Source organism: Drosophila ficusphila, unplaced genomic scaffold (genome assembly GCF_018152265.1).
Source record: "Drosophila ficusphila isolate 14025-0441.05 unplaced genomic scaffold, ASM1815226v1 contig_127, whole genome shotgun sequence".
NCBI classification, from domain to species: Eukaryota; Metazoa; Arthropoda; class Insecta; order Diptera; family Drosophilidae; genus Drosophila; species Drosophila ficusphila.
Genome location: NW_025064016.1, coordinates 346,076 through 350,808, shown reverse-complemented (window position 1 = coordinate 350,808; position 4,733 = coordinate 346,076).

Genomic DNA, 4,733 nt, shown 5'->3' with positions numbered 1-4,733 from the left:
GAACCAAGAATGCCAGAAAACTTTTAATGAGATTTTGGCTCAAAGTTATTTTACACTCTTTCCGGAATGGGTATATTTCACATTAAGAATGAGTCAAGGTCTCCAAAGTTGTTTAAGGCCAACATTTGTGTTGTTTAAGAATATGAAATAAGAGTTAACACCTGCTTCTAACATATAAAAATTAGTCATTTTTGAAAAGTTTAATAACGTTTTCTAAATATAGGTTGGCTTAAATTGGTTTTCTTTTTTTAATAAATAGTTCCGCTAATAATTAAAGTATCCGCAAAGTATCTTTAATTCGTTAGTATTCCAAAATGAATCCCCTTCCTGTTTCGCATTTTTTTCCGTGGCGAAACAATCCGCATTTTCGTTGTGGAATTCTTTTAAAGGACTTGGCAGCAATCGGCAGCTGGCGAAAACTGCGCGATTTGCATGCGTAATGAAATTAGACCGGGTTCGGCAAAATGAAGGGTGGTGGTTTTGGCCAGGATAGGAAACAAAGATAAGGGCATAATTACCCAGCATTTCTTTTTCCCATGCCAAACTTTTATGAGGAGTTCGGCATTTTACAGCTGGACAGGTGTTTAAAAATTAAAAAGCAACGCCAAACTAGTAACAGGAAATTCGGTAATTTCTTTTTAATTATATCCAAAATGGCTTAAGGGAAACCAAAATGTTTCTCGTTACATGAAGATTTTAGTAAAACTTTAATCCCTTAAAAAATGGTTACCACCATAAAATCTTAGTGCTTTTCTAACTGAAACAGCGTGCTCTTTCCCATTTGCTTTTAAAAATCAAGCCTTGCACTTAATGCATTTTAATGGACGACAAATGAAAATGAGATGTTTTGGCAATGCGCTGGGAAATCTTTTTGCTGGCTCTCGGTAATAAAATGCGGTTACGGGAATGGCGGAGAACTAAAACAGAAGGCAAAACAAATTAGTGAAGCGCGTTGCAATGAAATTAAAATGGAATTTTATTTTCGGTGGCCGGAGCATGTTCTCTATGTATGTGTGTGTGTGTGTGTGTGTGTTGCATACTTCGGAGGGCTCTTGCTATTTCTGGATGCAAGCTCTGGGGATGTCCTTGAGTCCACAGCGTGTGAATTATTAAAGCGGAGAGCATAAATTCGTTGCAGGCCACGCTGCTGCACGTTGCATTCATTTTGGTTTCGGTTTGGGCTTGGGTTTCGCTTCTTGGGGAAGCTGCAACACGCACTTTCCACGTTGCACGTGTTTGCGCTGGGCGATGGGCCAATTGACATCTGGGCGACCTTGCGGCACGCGGACAAACACGCATCAATTATGTGGCACTTTCTCTAGATCGAGATCGAGATCGAGATCCCATTGGAGGCGGCGGGTCTCCCACGCCGATGAGTTTATTGCATGTGCGACGTCACCAGCTCGGTCAATTAAATTGAACCAAGGCGGCAATAAACGATCGCGATCTCGATCACGATCGCTCGATTGATCAACGTGCCACAAAAGCTGAAAGCTGGAGCGGCTTTCGCTTCTTTTGTGGCAAGCATCACCTTTAATTGACACAACTGCCAAGTCTTCTTACCTCTTAAATTTGATCCACACCGTTGCTGGGGCAATGTCAAAGTCAGTGCATCCACCGAATGCCTGATCGATCGGTCTGCATAATTGGTCTGATTTTAAATTTATGAGGGGCACAGCCAACTGATTCAATTGAGTCAATTAAATATACATATATTGAATTATCTGTTGATATTGACAAATGGCATCCAAATTGCAATCAAAATTGTGGGAAAACTCTGCCCGTAATCAAGTGCGTGCGATCAGCACCCGAATTTCAATTTCAATTAACCGGCGAGGTCTCAAAGTTAATTGATCGATTTTTAAGATTTTTCCGGCATATTTGGAAAGTATAGGAAATTCGTATGACTATTTTATTATGTATTTATTATATTCATATTATTTTATTGCAATTCAAACTGTTCCCTTTTAAATTAATTGAATTATTGCTTTTCAAAGCTGGTGGTAATGTAAACCAACTGAAACAAAAGTGAAGAATTGCGTAATTGCTTGTTTTTTAAGCCGCAGAAAAAAATACAATACATGAATAAGTTTTTAAACAAATAATTGCCAAAATGGCATTCCACAATAAATGTAAACGTGATGAAATAAACCTCAGGTAAAGATTATTTTTTTGGATTCCACCGATAAACCTAACTATTTTGTTTTGATGCGCTTGAATTAGCAGTTCAAACAAATAAAAATACATTTTGAATAAATATTTACCTCTGTAGTAGCCAAATCGAAATAAAAACATTATTTGCTATGCCAAAAAATGGAAAAACAACCAGTTTGTTATTAGATTATGAGTTTGTGGTAAAGGGGTGTGTTTACTCGGTTGACTAAGTTCGCTGGCAACCTTGGTTCTAAAAAATGGAATATTATTCAGCGTACCAAATGAATAAATAATTACTGTGAAAATATTGCGTGTCCTTAAGCGCGGACTCAACCAGGCTAAAAATAACCAGCATCAGAGGTTCTGGCATGAATATTTCAATTAATGTTGAAGCGCAGTCGTACTTCACAAAACAATGCGAAATTTCGGTGTGTGTTCGTGGAAAAACAACATACAAAACCTAAAGGAAACAATGATATCCTGGAAAATTATTTACCCTTTGCTTAGCTGCATTTCTTAGGTATTTTATAAAAAATATTTGTTATTTTTATAATATTTGTTAATACAAAAACATTTGTATAGAACAATTCTTTTTTTTGGCTACAAAAACTTTTGCAATGCCTTTGCAGTGATGTAATTTTTTAGTTTTATCCAGGACCCCCGAAAATATCCTTTCGTGAAGTGAAAGCATTCGGCTTTACCTTCGAGTCTCATTTAATGGCTTCGCTTTTCCTCGGTTGTTATGCCTGGCACGCGTTTTATACAAAATAAATATTGCACACTTAATGGCCCACCTGGCAGGACGGAGAAAAGACTGCGGCTCGTTTTCAGGGAAGTTGACTTTTCGTCAATGCCGCCTGCCTTTTGTGTGCCCGAAGTACGAGTATTTCCATCTTTTATGACCCAACAACGCCGGGAATAAAAACAGAGGAGGAGACAGGAAGTGCGACAACAATGTTCATTATGCTTTGCGCTCTGCAAATTTGCTGCCAGCTCTCATTCAACATTTAACCCGCCCGCCACGCCCCCTCGGGCGGCCCTTGTATTTGTGCTTTTTCCCACGATACTTAACATGTGGCATTGATTTTTTGGCCAACTGCCTGCGGCTGACTGGAGTCGGGACTAAAAACCCTTAGGACTTTGGGGAGTTTGTACAAATTAATTGCCGAATAGGTGTAAAAACGCTTGACTAGGTTATAAAAACCATCTGCTAAAAGCAAGGGAAGTTGAAATTGGATTGGTTTTAATATCTTATACCTTTTTTGAACCACTTTAATATAAGTATTGCAGATCTAAGGCAGTATTCGTTTTCTTACATAGCTTCTACAATAAAATTGACTTACAAGTTAGATAAAACCATTTTGTTTTCTAAGAGCAAACATAAAATATTAACCAGTAATCCATTTGTAACGTACGAAATCAACTACGTTTTAGCTGATAAATAATCAATGGTGTTTATGCCAAATATTATGCCGCAAATCATTTTATAGTTGAATAACCTAATTCAGAGAGTTGCCGCCGAGCTGAGACCACATCATCAATGCTAATTACACCTCAAGCTCTTGGGCCCTGCGTGAATATTAAAGGCTTCACTCAAGCGTTTAAATAGCCCCGGATAATTCAAAGCTAATGTGCCGTTATGTAATTGACTATAATTTAAAACAAACTTTCGGCTATTTACCATACCATACACACACTTTTTTCGGGCAATCAAGCCTGAAATGACCGACGTGTTTAACGCAATTTTAGCGAACCCCACAAAGGCCGCTCGATAGGCAATCAATCATGAGGGCTGACTTTCATTTTCCTTTTATCTCATTGTATCCCCGAATAAGTGTAATTAAAAACCCAAGTCCTTTTAGGCGCTCATTTCTTTTGCTAAGGGGAACAGGGCATTAATCTGGGGAAAGCAATTATGTTGTTATAGATGTCGATGTTTTTTTTTTGCACAATTTAAATTTAATAGAGAATGGTTACTTTAGTCTAAAACGATGTAAAAATAATTACAGGCTAGTGTATGTGATTTTTCTAAAAGGTTTTCTTTATAAAAAAATTTGTTTTATTTTTGAAATATAAAGATTTTTTTGTTGTAGTGTTACAAACACTTTTGAAACTGCTTAGAAACATTTATGCCGAAATTAAGAAACGTTTTGTTCAAACTCTAATTTTATTGTTTAAGAAAGGACATTTTGGTTTTTTTTTTGTATTTTAAGATAGGACCAACTTTTAACCTCCTATCTCTAATTATGAATTGCAAGTGGGATATAAAAGTCAAGGTAAATAGATCCTCCACATCGTCCCTGGACTTGAAAGTGGCGTTGTAAACAGTGTCCTTATTACTCATACGCAGTGTGCGCACTGGGAATCTGTGTAATTGTTATTTACACATTTTCCGCATGATTTGCCAATTTTAATGAGCATTGTTTATGTCGCTGCAGCCGGGGCTTCACCTCCAGCTCTCCGGCAGCTGTTAAAATAGACAGGCCCAAGGGCACTGCGATGGTTCTTCCCGGTAAAGTCTGTTGTGGAAACTACGCACTTCCATCGGTCTGTGTGTGTTTTTCTTCTTGGAAATTGAT